Source organism: Cryptomeria japonica, chromosome 9 (assembly GCF_030272615.1).
Source record: "Cryptomeria japonica chromosome 9, Sugi_1.0, whole genome shotgun sequence".
Taxonomy (NCBI): domain Eukaryota; kingdom Viridiplantae; phylum Streptophyta; class Pinopsida; order Cupressales; family Cupressaceae; genus Cryptomeria; species Cryptomeria japonica.
This window is the reverse complement of record NC_081413.1, coordinates 140,890,006-140,906,270: the sequence shown is the minus strand read 5'-3', so window position 1 is coordinate 140,906,270 and position 16,265 is coordinate 140,890,006.

The window sequence follows — 16,265 nt, the reverse complement described above, 5'->3', positions numbered from 1 at the left end:
TAGGGGCATAATTTTGTATATTTAAATGGCAATGAGCTGATTTGTACATATGTACATGCCAAATTTTGTATATTAAAATGGTGATGAGATGAATCTCACATATTGTAATGCCAAATTTTGTATAAAATCCCATGAGATGATTTGTAAGACATTTTTTTGTATAATCAAATAGCCAAGAGCTGATTTGACCATATTTAGAGGCAAATTTTTGAATGTTTTGTGACTATTTTGTGTGTCAATGTTTTGTGACTATGTTTTGAGTATATGTGATGTGTCCCTAGTCAATCATGAGAATTATTGATTCTTGTATAATCATGGAGAATTTTTTGAGTCATTATCGGGTCATAGGGATCATAGATTGAGACTAGATACAATTTGAGAAAAAATTATCATTGTTGTCAAAAACATCGTCAAAAAAGTTGTCAAGCAACTTCTACATTGTGTCGGTAGGGTATGACTCTCGACATTTTGACACTTTGGGATGCACGACAAGGGCATGCCTTGTGTAAAATTGCCCACCTAGACGCGCTCGTGACGTTAGTTTGTGCACACGATGAACCGAATCAATTATAGTCAATCCTGCAACTTTGCATTACATGCAACTGATGGTTTTTGCTGCATGTGAAAAAATGCTACCAATTAAAAATGGCTTCGAGTCGTCAAAAATAGAGATACGACATTGTAGAGGATCCTCACGTGACCCCACAGGTTCAAACAAGTTGACCATATGTGTCCTGGATTTGAAGAAACGGTCTATCAAATTTTGATATTTTTTTGGACTCAAGGCACTTAAGGGATCGCCTCGGTACGGTATGACTCAATGTTTCAGCGCTTTGGGATGCACGAGAGGAGCATGCATAGCGTAAACATGTCAAGCCAGATGCGCTCATGATGTCGGATTGTGCACACGATGAACTAAATCAATTCTAGTCAATCTTGCAACTTTGCATTGCATGCAACTGACAATTTTTGTAGCAGACGAAAAAATGATACCAATTGAAAATGGCTCTGAGTCATCAAAAACTAAGATAGGCCATTGTAGAGGAGCCTCACACAACCCCATAGGTTCTAACGGATCGACCATATGTGTCTTGGATTGGAAGAAATAGTCCGTCAAATTTTGATAATTTTTTGGACTCATGGCACTTGAGAGATCGCCTTGGTACGGTATGACTCTCGATGTTCTGGCACTTTGGGATGCATGAGAGGGTCATTCCTAGCATAAACCTTCCCACTCAGATGTGCTCGTGACATTGGTTTGTGCACATGATGAACCGAATCAATTATAGCCAATCTTGCAACTTTGCATTGCATGCAACTGACAGTTTTTGCAGGCATTGCATGCAACTAACAGTTTTTGCAGCAGGCAAAAAAATGCTACCAATTGAAAATGGCTCCAAGTCATCAAAAATTGAAATAGGCCATTGTAGAGGAGCCTCACATCACTGCATGGGTTCAAATGGATTGACCATATGTATCCTGGATTGGAAGAAATAGTCTGTCAAATTTTTAAAAAAAATTTGGACTCATGGCACTTGAGAGATCGCCCCGGTATGGTATGACTCTCGATGTTTCAGTGCTTTGGGATGCATGAAAGGGGAATTCCTATCATAAATCTGCTCACCTAGATGCACTCATGACTTTGGTTTGTGCACACAACGAACCAAATCAATTCTAGCCAATCTTGCAACTTTGCATTGCATGCAACTGACAGTTTTTGCAGCACGTGAAAAAATGCTACCAATTGAAAATGGCTCCAAGTTGTCAAAATCCGAGATAAGACATCGTAGAGGAGCCTCATGCAACCCCATGGGTTCAAACGGATTGACCATATGTGTCCTAGATTTGAAGAAACAGTCCGTCAAATTTTGACAATTTTTTGGACTCAGGGCACTTGAGAGATCGCACTGGTACAGTATGACTCAACATTCCGGCGCTTTGGGATGCACAAAAGGGAGATACCTAGCATAAACCTACCCACCCAGAAGCCCTCACGATGTCTTTTTGTGCACATGACGAGCCGAATCAATTATAGCCAATCCTACAACTTTGAATTGCATGCCACTGATGGTTTTGCAATAGGCAAAAAAATGCTACCAATTGAAAATGGCTCCGATTCATCCAAACCCGAGGTAGGCCATTGTAGAGGAGCCTCATGCGACCCCATGGGTTCAAACGGATTGACCATATGTGTCTTGAATTCGAAGAAATAGTCTGTCAAATTTTGACAATTTTTTGGACTCAAGGCACTTGAGAGATCGCATCAGTATGGTATGACTCTCGACAATCCGGCACTTTGGGATGCATGAAAAGGGCTTGCCTAGCTTAAACCTACCACCCAGACATGCTTGCAACATCGGTTTGTGCACATGACAAAAAAAATTTGACCATTGTGAGTGTGAGGGTGCTCTTGCACCAAACACATATTGTTGTTTATATTCATATTGTTGATTACATATGCAAATATTCATTTAAATTTATAAAAGGGCAGCCACCAAATACAGCAAATACACAATAATGAACTAAATACAAGGAGTTTTGTAGGGTTAATTCAATATTTTAGAAATTTTATCAAATCATATTCCACGATTGCAATATTTTATATCAAATATTTTTGTTGTTTATATTCATATTGTTGATTACATAGGCCAATGATCAATTAAATTTATAAAAGGACAACCACAAAATACAACGAATACAAAATAATGAACTCAGTACACATTTATGGATCGAATATCGACATTTATATATTATAAAAAAGGCATTCCTGCCAAGTCAATACAAGTATTACAAAAATGTGGCTTATGCCATGTCCAATTCGATATACAATAAAAATGTAGAATATATCTACATGTATTGGTCATTCTATGACTAAAACTAACACTATATAATCCTAAACTTGTGGTGGATCGTCAAAATCAAGCCTCTTCGATGCAGTACACGGCTTTGTAGATGGCTGCAAAACCACAATTCAAAAGCCAAGTTAGAATTCTTTTGTAGAAAATAGTTCACAATTAACAACATAACTATGCATTTAATTATAATTCCTTTGAAATTGAAATGTAGATTACCTCATCGGCTGATCTAGGAGATAATGTCTTAGCTCTCTTCTCCTTGTCACTCTTAGGAGTTTTCTTGAACACATACTTAAATGGATCCATGTTATGGTCGTACCGCGAAGGGGTATATTGTAGATTAAATGTACAATTAATACAATGTACTAACATAAATATAACAAAAACACTTATAAGCTATAATATAGAGAACAATGACGTACCTGTTCCTGAGATGCTTCTCCAATGGACTGAGGATGGCTCACCATCGATGGAGAAACTGTCGCTATTGCCTATACAAAAAATGTTCAAAGATTAAATACAAATAATATAATGGTAAGTATTGTAGGTTAAAAACAATTAATTTTACATATCAAACAAAAGTGTATCGGATCCTAAGATGCTTCTCCAATGCACAGAGGAGGGTTCGCCATTGATGAAATAGGTATGGATATTTCCTATATGAAAAAATTATAAAATTATAATATATCACAAGTTCACATGTACGCGTGCATATAATCATGAAATGAAGAAAATAAAGTAGAGATACATACCTCCACCCTCTCTTGATCCACGAGCGAATCAGGGGCATTCAACAAATCCACATAGCTCAATGGTTATTGTACATGTAAAACAGACAAAAAAAAAACACTAATCAATCTACAAACCCCAACTAAAAATGTGTTCAATTATCTTCTTCCCACGTTTTGGCATCTTCGAGGAATTCTTTTTCTTAGGACGAGCCCTAGACGCGGAGGGGGTACCCTAAAAAAAAATTAACATGAGATATTATTACAGATAATAAATTAAACATAATTTTAAAAATCTAAAATGAAATGACTTGCATATTCCATCAAAACAATACATAAAAAGGGTTGTACAAAATATAATACCGTATAGCCTTGTAGGCCAAAATTGATCGCTGAGAGCATGATATCATCAATCTGGGACATTTGGTCCCCTATCAACACCTACAAACCAAAAATTGGACCAAGCATTAAAGATAGTTAGTATATCTTGTATTTTTTTGAATTCAAAGTGTACTATTCTATTTTAACATGTTATAAAATTTATACCTCACGCATCGAAGTTGCAGCTGTAGTAACTGAGGGAGGAGTATGGGATACCGTTGCTGCATCCTGAAATGCATATTATTTGTCTCAATTTAAATCGATGTATACATGAAAATTCATTTATGTAATTACAAATTTAAAGTAATTGATAAATAAAATGCTATGAATTCAAATCAACACACCTGTGTCTGTCGATCATGGGAAAACACCATGTCCATCAACTCATCTATCAGTGTGAAATCCTCAGTCATGTGGGCCTGACATCTACTCCCGCAAATCATGCACAGATGAGATGTGGATCCATCTGCACCGGCTTCATCATCTATCACCGAGCGTATCTGTGAGAAACTAATGGCTGGATGGGCTCTTTGTCACCACTTGGAGCAACTAATGGCTCATCATCCAATACAATAGGGTGTGCTAACGACGTCCCATGCTGGATGATGGCACCAGTCAATGTTGTGGCTACCTGAAGAGTCTGTAGCTCCATCAACTATTTTAGATCTATTGGGATAGCCTGATAAACCTTGGGTTTGGGTGCTAGGGGGCGGTGAATCTCTGCAAGTAATCACCTACGGGCTCCAGGTCTATCTTGGGCAGAGCCACCACCTCTACCATGGGACTCTCTAGTGCAGGAGCACCTAGTTGAGTCAAAACTCCATTTTTGGGTATTTTATGCTTTTATAATTGTAAAGTCTTGTGTTAGGTTGTTTTTTTTGTTTTAGGTTGTTTTGAGTCATTTGTAGTGGTTTTGATCTCATTTTGGGCTTGAGAGATCAAATCTTGCATTTCAGGCCTCGAGTTGACAATTTTTGGCCAAAATGTGAAAAAATGGCCAAAAAGGCCTCCTAATGGTTTCAAGAGAATTGAAACATGTTTGTTTAGTGTTTTTAAGCATGTCTAAGTTGTTTAGGAAAGTTGATGAGGTTAGCTTGTGAAAAATGCATCTTGGAGCAAGAAAAGTTGGCATTTGGCTTAAGAAAGTTGTCAAAAATGTCATTTTCTTGAAAAATGTAATTATTGAAGCCTCTTGTCCATACAAGGGCATGGAAACAAACTAGAGAAACTATATAAGGCCTCCCTTTTCCTTGGAAAGGTTTGGTGATGTTATTTGCAAGCGTAACTTAATAGAAAACAAGTTTGTTTGGCTTTTCTGACTGTTTTTTGTTCCTTTTGAAGGGCAGTCCGTACTGTAGCTGTACAATTCATATTGTAGATTTTGGGAAGTTGAGATGTTGTTGTATTAAGACTTCTCATGTACTTGTTTCATTTATTTTTCATTTGCAAAGTTCTTATTCAAAAAAATTTGTAAAATGTGTATATGCTGCCCTGCCAGGGGTTTGGAGTTGTAAGATGCATCAACTTGGTTGATCCAGGTTTGGGATCCCTCCTATGGATTCTACCAAGTTGATCCATGTGTATATAATTTACATATCTTTCTTTTTGTTCCATAAAAATGGTTTGAAGATGCTATTGAGTGATTATTAGGCAAGTGTTTGTCATTTGGCTAGTAACTTGATAAAAACTCATAGTTTGCACTCAAAAGTAATTTGAGTGAGAAAATGAATGTGACAAGGACCTGGAGATTTGGCCATGGGAATTGAGTATCTTCTTGGATGGATAATTTAACTAGTTCTTACTTCAATCTTTCTCTTTTGTAACCAAACAGTGAGTTCACTATTTTCATGAATTTGTAATTGGCAAAAAATTGCCCATGGAATGCTTGTTGAGCATAATCCAAGCCTTGCATCTTGAAGGAAATGTAATAGGAGAAGAGATGCATGTTTGAAGACCTCTTAATGGTGTTTTCCCATTTCTGAATACTTCATTCTTGCAGGTCCCAAAGTGAAAATGTTGCTGACTAGTAAAAGGAAGAGAAAAGGGGTAGTGACAGTGACAGTTTGTTGTTTTGCCACTTGCTTGCCAAGTGTTTGACATATTTCTTGCAGGGAAAAGGCAAGGGAAGATTCTTAAATATGTGGCAGAGGTTCCAAACTTTGGTGGAGGCTTGAAGAGGGGATTTGGAGTGTACTTCAAACATTACTTGCTCCAAACCCTACAAAACCCTCAATTTATGCCATGAAAGATGGACAGACTTAAAACCACTCTAACAATGAGCTAAACCTCAAAAATCCTTGACCATTCAACCCTAAAACCTCATCCCAAACTTTCTTTGTGGGTAAAATGACCATCGCTGACCAGTGGGAGCAAAAAAGGGCCAATTAGGCCTCCATGGGCTAGTAGCCCTGCTGCATAACACACAAAATTGGCAGTTTTTGCAAAATTGCATGAACCCAGTTGGAAAATGAGTCTTGGGATTATAAAATAGTATGGAAACATTCCAATCAGTCCTCCAAGTGATCCTTAGGTCTCCTAAACCATGTGCATTCTCCTTTGGGGGGTAGGTGAGTCTTGCTAATGAACTTGAGTAGGTAGAGGGTTAGACATCAAACCAGATGTTGAGCACCCAAAGATGAGTAGTACCTTGCTGCCCTTGAATTTCCTTGTGAAAGACTCCTATCTCATTCTAAAAACCTAAGGAAGGAATCCCCAAGAACCCAGCACAATCAGTTGAAGATGGGAGGAACAAGCAATTTGAGTAGTTTTGGAGCATGGGAGTAAGCCATCACCATAAAGGGAGTTTGCTAGGCAAGTAAACCATGGAATCCTTGGCATTAAAATAACAAGATAGGTTAGGTAACATACACATCAGATCCTACAAGGTTTTGGCTAATACATTGACCCTTTTGAGCAAGTTAGCCTTGTGAGAACTTCCCTACCAAGCTCCCTATCACTCTCTCATGTCAAAATAGTTTGGGCACACATTGAGCACAAACTCACAATATACTTTTCTCAAAAACTATAATGGCACCTCATAATTATTACAAGGTGGATCATCAAAGACCATCCACCACCTCTGCCAAAAAAGATTCTTCATCTGCATATTGGTACACCAATGTATGGGAAACCTCTTTACATTAAGAGGTAATGATTGACCAGTTTTGGGATCAACGAAAAGGGCACATATTTGTTGTTTACTAATATTTTTTTTTTTTACTCCATCGTATGATAGCTCATCGGCACAGAATTGACAACACCTATCCCTAAAGCTTCCCCATTTGGTAATTTGTGTGGAAACAGCTATGGCACAACTAGCTAATGTTTCTAGGCTAGTGGCGAGGGATTGATGATGATTAATTTTAGATGTTTTCAATTTAACAATCAGTCTATTCATTTTAGACGTATTTTGTCCTAACTGATTAATTAATTGCTCCTATGTTTCAGGTGTATGGTCAAAAGGAGGAATTGGGGTTGTATCTTGTGGGTTTTCAGGAGGTGCATTTGGTTGTTCTTGTTGTGGATTAGAAGAATCTAGTTTTTAAAACAAAAAATGAAAAAACCTTTTCAAAATTAATGAAATTAAATTCAAAATGTAAAACAAATTGAACAAATGGGAAAGAAAGACAAAAATTAAAAAAAACTAACCTTGATCCATAGTGTCTGGAGGAAAAATCTAGCACCCATTCATGGTTTAGGAGAGAAAATGAAGAAAAAACAAACTAAAAACGCTCTATTCATGGGAAAATAAGACCCAAGTTTTTTTTAAAACTTTTTTTGACAGGCACCACGTACACGGTTCTTTTGGGATTATTAGCGCGTACGTGCTCATTTTCCTATAAGTAGTGCGTACGCGCTCATTTTCCTATAAGTAGTGCGTACGCGCTCATTTCCCTCAAAGCAGCACATATGCGCTACCTTCTCTAGGCTCGGGAACAACAAACCTAAGCATGTACACAGTCATTTCAAATTTTAGAACCGCGTATGCACTGCTTATTTTTTCATGTTTTTTTTGGGTCGTGTCCACTTTTCTGAGCACCATCTTTGTGTACATACCCTGATGTAAATCCGATATGCGAGTTCTTCTGCCATCCTTCCCATCCACACAAAAATGAGAGCTCATGAACAAGTCATTGGCATTCATCAAAGCTTAACAGGGTTAGAGGAATTTCATCAAATGTTGTAGTTGCGACTACTCTGGTAGATATAGATTGCAAGTCATGATAGCATGGCCTACCATGAGAGGTTTGATAGAATGCTGCAATTATAGTTATCAAAGTTGCAATGCACGCAAAGTGTTTAACATACTAATCCAAGAAATAGCATCATGAGGAATGATGTGAAAAGATGGCAAGATATGCATGTCACAATTGGTGAGTGTAAAGCTCAATTCTGTGAAGCATGGTGAATCAACATTAGGCGTGACATTTGACATAATGCTCAAGAAGAACCGTGAAGCATGGCAAAGATCATGGAAGCATCGGCATTGCACATGAACTGTCTAATATAATGCATATATAATACTTGTTCGCCGGAATACATTGAATAAATAACATTTTGCAATGCAGATCATACACATTAAAGATATGATCAATGCAGATGTAAGACCGAGTTCTACGATATTCAAATGGGAACTTTGGATAGGTTGTGGACATTCGTCAATGCATTAAAGATAAAGAGTTTTCATCAAATGTTGTCATTGCAATTGCTCTGGAAAAGCTTCTAATTACTTTGTAATGATGAAAACCATAGAATCTTGGTCCAAGCCATGGTTGTAAAATGCAAATTGTGGAAGTATAGAAAATGCACGTGAAATGTTTAATATGGCAGCATGTGCATATAATTCAAATCATAATGTGAGTGCGTAGACAGAGCATGTGAACTGGTTGACAAATGCCTCAAATTGATGTCATCTCACATAATGTTAGGACTGCAAGATATGCATTGGATACGTATGATGAAAAGGCTTTATAAATTTAAATCAAATGCATTTGGAGGGTGTAAAGTCAACCATCACAACCTCTCCTTGCTTTTTCTTTCTTGCGCCATAATGGGAACTTTGGAGCAGAACACGAACATCTGTTAAAACACAAATGTAGAGGGATTCAATTGAATGTTACTACGCTCTAGGACATATGCCAACTATGGAAGCATTGGCATAGAGTATGAACCATTTGATATTGTGCCTCATGGAAATATAATCTCACAATTTGCAGCAATTATAGGATATGCATATAGTAGAGTTCAATGAAATTTTTTAGAAACTTTCAAAATGATAAAGAATCTTTGACAGTCGTTGTAGTTGCAATTTCCATGATAGACATGCATGGAAACTATCAAATAAGAAGACACCAAATTATTTGACAGAATGCCACGTCAAAAAGAATGCAAAAGTGGAAGCTTAGACATGGCAAGTGAACCGTCTGATAGAATGCTTCAAAGAAGGTATCATCACATGTAATGCAATAATTGCAGGATATGCACAAAATGGATTTCCTAAAAAAGCTTTTGAATCTTTCAAGCTAATGCAATTGGAAGATGTAAAGACGAATTCCGCAACCTTTGCCAGTTCCTTACGTAGTATGAACGTCCACAAAGCATAATAGAATTCGGGATTTTCATGAGAGGTTATAGCTGGAAATGCTCCCATAGGCATGCAATGCAAAATGTTGAAACATGAGTCGGACAAAATACATTTTGCAGTGGATCTATAAAGATCTTTGAATTAATGAAGGACTCTCAAACCATTTTGTGTGTCTTATTTAGTGGAAGATGATTGCAAATACTTCAATCACATGAATAGTAATATTCTTCAAAATATAATTGATGGAATCCACAATGTATGAATGTAAAGAATCAATCATGCCATCATGCAGCCTTCCCATTATGAAAAGATGTGTTATGAAATTAAAGAATGCTTGACAGATGTAGATACAATTGGAGAGAATATTCTTGAAGTCAATATATTTGTGGGCAAGTATTTCTTTTAAGTCAATGGTCAGAATAATAATGTGTTAGTATACTGCAATTGTTGGTACTTTGGGATAATTATAGATATGAAAGAAGCCAATGATGATGGAGAACTACTTCAGTAAGATCCATAACTTGAAAATTATAATGTTTCAAGTGATTCTTTTTGTAAATGTGACTTTTGTCACTCATTGTAACTAAAGGTTAGAAAGTGGACCTTATTCATGCAAAAGTGAAATAGTTTCTAACTAAACTCTTTTTTTGCATAAAAAATAGTTAGTTATTAACTTATCCAAGTTAGTTACAAAGGTGGTTATTCTAAGAAGGCTATAAATGCAAGGCTTTTTCATTTGTAAAGGGGAGACTTTTTACAGAGGGGAAAACTCTGCTAAAATTCTAGGAGAAACTTGTAATGACATTTTGATTTGCACTATGTATAGAAAGGATTTTGGACTTGTATATTTCCAAAAGGATAATGAAGAATATGTCTTAGTTCGTGTGTTGTAAATGTATTCATGTGTTATCATCGCTAATTTCTCATATGACAAATTGGTAATGTCCCCTTTTAGGATATCTTGGTATATCGGGACAATTACATCAATTCCTCACACTTACACTATCTATTTTTGTGCAATTGAACTATGTAATGAAGGATAAGAACAATATCACCTACTATTTGTGATATATACAATAATATATCTGCTGAAAGTGAATTGATTTGATTTGCATTAAGTGCAATGATCTCTTAGCATCTCTAATATGTCAAGTATGGCAATATGAATATGCAATGAGATGTGATATTGCCTAAAGCAATATGTATTTTGTGTTCTCTAATATGACTCTTCATACATGCAAATATATAACAAGTAATATCGCTTAAAGCAATATAATTGTTGTTTCTGATATGGATATAATCACTTGCAAAAATTATATGATATGTTGTTTCTGATTTTGGCAATGAATACTTGTAACGATGATGGGGTTGTCTCAGATATAAATCTGATTGGTATATGCACCTGATTATGGGCCTTTGGCCTTCCTCACTTCGAGCTCTTCCAAACTGGAATAAGAAATAAGATATAAACACCTCCATCCTGTTCCATTGAGAGAGATCAATAGTCTTCTTATAGCTTGCAAATTGATAGGGTAGGCTAATACTAAGAGATATGTCCCTTCCGTCTTGTGTCGCTTCATAAGGAAAATACATCCTTTCATTAAACTAATCGATTGTACAAAGATTATTTGTTATTTCACAAATCGCAATCTTAGTGATTAGTATAATTTTCTTTGATCGCTCCTTATTAATCAATTCCTCAAGCTAAGAGGTAGTAAGTTGATGCCATTCTTATCACAATCCTCTATTAAGGCATCCATTCCATTATTTTATATTCATCGAATGGCGACTTCTAGTCGCAATGATCGTAAACATTGATAGTGGCATGCCTTTGTATTTTGATATCGATATTTAATTTATAACACTTTCTTCAAGTGTTGATATTCCTTTGACAAGGATCGGCCTCCTCAAGGACCACAATTGGTTGTGTACTACAATACTCCTTAATCTGAAATTAGACAAAACAAAAATTATTTATGCCACCTATATTAATACTCCATGATGCCCATGGAACAAGGAATAGTTTGCTTGATTATATCGCTCTCTTATTATACCAAATATAATCATTGTTGGTGTCGAAGATGTCGATGATGACAGATATACATCTTTGAGATCTGCAGATAAATACTTAGCATCAATGACTCAATTGAGACAACAAAGTATCGTTAATAGTTAGAATATCGAGGATATTGGATATATATATGCCATGATACATTAATGATAGCTGATATAAAATATTAACATCGAAAGGTTTGAATTATGTTTGTGTCAAGGTAACTTGGTTGGCATGATGTAAAAAAGGATGGGGACATCACAAAGGCACATGCGGCAGTGACTGTTGGAGTCACCGCTCCCTAGTCCACCCGTATCTCCTCTCGGGCACCTTAATCTACATGCACCATATTCCCTACAATGCGATCGTTGGGTGCAATACGCCCTTGTAATATAATCCAGGTTTAGCGTTGATTTATAAGGTATTGATTCATTATAAGAAATTTGTATTGTATATTAATATTGGTTCTATTTATGGTATCGTATTAATACGATATTATTCCAAATAATAATTATAATGTATTTCGACAATCAATGTTATATTTTATATTTATTAAATAGCATGTTATATGGTAAGTGTAATATATTCAATATATCTATTTTATGTTTTAATGGTAAAACTTCTTTGATAGTTAATATAATATTAATAATTGAAATATGAACTTTACATTAAAATAAAACAATAATAATAAATAATAATCATAACAAATAATAAATATTAATAATCATATATTAAAGCAAAATCGTGAAGTCTCATAAATGAGACGATTTTCCAATATTATTAAATGTTAATTAATAAATGTTTTAATTGTCATCTTTATTTAATCCCATGTCCAAAGAGGGGTTATGACACTTTTATGCATATATGATTTGTACAATTGATGTGATGATGCACAAGCAACCTTTGGTATCTCAGTTTGAATGTGTTGAAGTATCTTATCTCTACGTATGTTGAGATTTGTCATTCTTCTTTATCGTCATCTCATGGCTAAGCATATTACGTTATAAACCCCCCTTGTAATTTGTTGCAAATGTTGAGAAATCTCAGTTGATGGTCATATGTCTATTGTTGGGGTTTCTATCTTTATTTCTTTTTAGTTTTATGTTTTCTCCTTTATGTACTTTTAGGATAAAAGTATACAAAAATCCTAAATACCCCTATCATATGAGAGAGTTGCCCCTCTCAAACGCAGAGGAAGATTGTGGTTTTACTCCAATCTCTCCAACTATTGGAACGTTTGTCAGTGCTCATCGGGCAAACAGGGTCAGTTTCAGATAAATGACCGCAGTGACAAATTTGTTTACCAACAATGTGTAATCCAAGAAATAGTACCAATCCCCCCAGTTATGGGTAAGGTGGCTTTCTTCATCAAAATATTTAGGTCAAAGGAATTTGTTAACCTGAGGGGAAAGTGAAAAATCACATGGATGTCCAAGCAATTTGTATAATGATTTCACAAAATATTTTTCAAAGCGCATGTACTAGCTGTTAATGTATCTTTGGTCCCAGGTTGATAACCATAATTGCACTGGCTTATGGATTCCTTCTCTATCATACTCCCTAATGGACAGACCTTAATTCCACAGCCCTATATCTTGACCAACGTATAGAAACATATGCATAAGGTGAGATTAGTATCTGAAATTCACATTAACCCTGTCTCGCTTTAATTTTTCTAACCCATGGTTGATGGCATGAGCTAAGTAAGAAGCATAATCAAAGGTCCTTGGGTCCTTTTATTGGATGTCAGCACAAATCACCATAGCAACAATGTCCATTAATGGGGAGGCTTCCATGCCCAACACGTGTGCGGTACAATAAAAGGTGAACTTAAAGTAGGGAGAAAACAAGTTAACATCAAATGGGGCTTTGTCAGTATCTGCAAACAAAGTCACAGCTCCTTCGGTCTTATGTCTATGTGGTGGGAGTCTCCATCGTTTATATGTTCTCTCCATGCTTAAATACTCGTCCACCAACTTTTTGGCATCAACTGCATCCTCATGCCCCTATTCCAAATCGAAAACTTTCTCAAAGTACTCTTTACTAATCGGAAACAGGCAATTCCCTTTATAGTCGCCGATGGTTTGCGTTTGTGGGTTATACCTGTCTACCAACGCTGTTATCAGCTCTACATTCACAAAGACATTGGGAACGACAAGTCTCCCTAGATTCAGCTTCCAAATATTGCACACTAGTTCTACTGCAAACCTTCTAGCATAGCTCAAAATGAACAATTCATGCCCTCGAACCTTTGTCCAAATGTCCCCTATGTTTTCAAATCTATCTTCCAATTCCTCATCATAGTTCTTAATCTTTCTAGACCAGTGACTTGAGAGAGGGAATCAGTCTATTAGGTCCTTGTCTAAGGGTCGGCCTTCCTTTTTCTGTCGTTTTGGCTTTTCTTCTTTGGTTTCAGGAGGTTGAGGCTCTTTGTTCTTCTTTTTTTTAGTTTTCCTAGACGATGAAGCTTCCATCTTTATGTTCAATTCAAAAGAAGACAAGAAATTATGAGAAGCACTTACAGTTTTTACTTCTTTCCGTGAATAGTTTTGTGACCCTTGTTGTACCAGTTCCTTCTTTCCTTGATGAATTTATCCACCTGAACAATTCTGGTATCCAAGTAGTTTGATTTCTTCTAGTACTACAACGATCATTAAGAAACACATTTTGAATTTATGATGATATGACTCGTTTGGATTCGTGTAATATTTCCCGGCAGATTGATTGTGTTTTTTTGTTGATTTTTGCCTACATGAGCGTGCCACATTTCCCGAAAGCAAATCTTATTTCAATGAAACATACCCCTTCGATGACTTTCTTTTCATGTTCTTCGACGCCCTAGTTTCATCGATGCCCATATTCAATATAGACCCAACACTATTTATTTTGTTTCAATGAAACTCTCTCTTTGCTCAAGTGTTTTCACCTTTTATTGATATGCATTTTCTATTGACAACCATATTTTGATGAGTTATCCATTGAATTCATCGAAATTGGATTTTTAATGAAAGGTCTAGTTTCGCCATGCACTCTAATGCTTTACTCGATAGCTTGTTTTCATCGAAACCCCTTTTACTTTGATGAGATCTCATTCCATTTCATCGATCTATGACTCCGGCTAGAGGGCCCCACTTCATATCCACTTCAATGATTCTCGTGCTTCGGCATATGCTTTTGGGATTTCACCGACATGTCCTTTTAATCAATGAGACGATCTCTAAAAGACCGTGCCTCTTTTCATCAAATTGGATACTTTGATGGAACTCGATCTTTCGATAGATACTTTGAGGGTCAAGCTGATGTGCTTGTCTTGCTTTCTTTTTGTTTTGATGGAACATGTTGCTTTGATAAGTTGTTTATCCCATTCATAGAAACCCTTATTTTATTGATGAATTCCTTTCGCTGAAATTTGGCATGATTCCATCACAATACATATTTCGATGAAACTTTGCCTTCGCCAAGAGTTCATTCGATTCTTCTGACATCATCCTTTCATCGAAAAAGTTTGCTTCAGCAAGACTATTGTTATTTTCATCGATGTTGGGTCTTCAATGAAACTTTAGTTTCGCTAGGTGCCTTTTTTATTTCCTCGACATCAATCATTCACCAAAAGGATTTTCTGGTTACATTTTAATTCCTCTCGGGTTACCCTAATGAGGGATTTGACAACTTTCCACTAAAATGTGAATATCTCAACCAATACTTAATGGAATCAGGTTATTCGAAAGCCAAAATGAAGTGGATTCACACCTCCATCCAACCCAATAGGTTTTAGAACCTAGCACTAATTCTATGACATGAAATAATGTTTGTAATCAGACTATTATATAGAATAATATAAGAAAATGTGTGCAGAAAACTACTTTCACTGACATTGTAGTATTTATTATAATTGTATGACTACTACAGTGAATTCATAACTTTGGTCTGCTAGATGTCTTTTTTTTCAGTTATAGAATCATTGCAATTTTTTGAAATTTTATTTTTGTAGTTATTTTAACACACATACTATTAAATTAATGGTTGTTTTATTATGCAAATGAGGGTAATCATTACATATGTATTAATATAACATGTTATTTTTTTTCTTTTTGTAGAAACGCACTGATAAATTCAATGAAGGTGATAAAGTTAGGTTGTTGGATCCTTTTGATAGTGTTGTTGTTGGCATTGGGAGGATTCACTCCCTATCTATTCTACATGGAGTAAACTTAAAGGAACAGGCGACGCAAATGTGAGCATTTTAACAATCACAAGTAACATACCTCTTCCTTATGAAGACAAAATAGATGGAGTCATCCGTCTGAAAGAGAAAGAGGGAACCTTTGCAAGGTGGCCATTAAAATTTTGCAAAAAATGATATAGTTGAATATATTTATCATGTTTCTTATTGTTTTATGCAGTACTTTGAATATTTTGAAAGAGTTGGAAACTCTTAGACAACTTTGACATTTTTTATTATATTTACAAATATACCCTTAGATAGATTTGACATCTTATAACTTGATTTATATATACATATTTGCATTATATTTTTTTATTGCAAATTACTTTGTTTGTCATGATGTTCAATCAATCTTTTAATTCTAACATATAGCTTGTTCGTATATGTAATATTTTTATTTGCTTTTATGATCTAGCTCGAGTTTAATGTTATATTATTT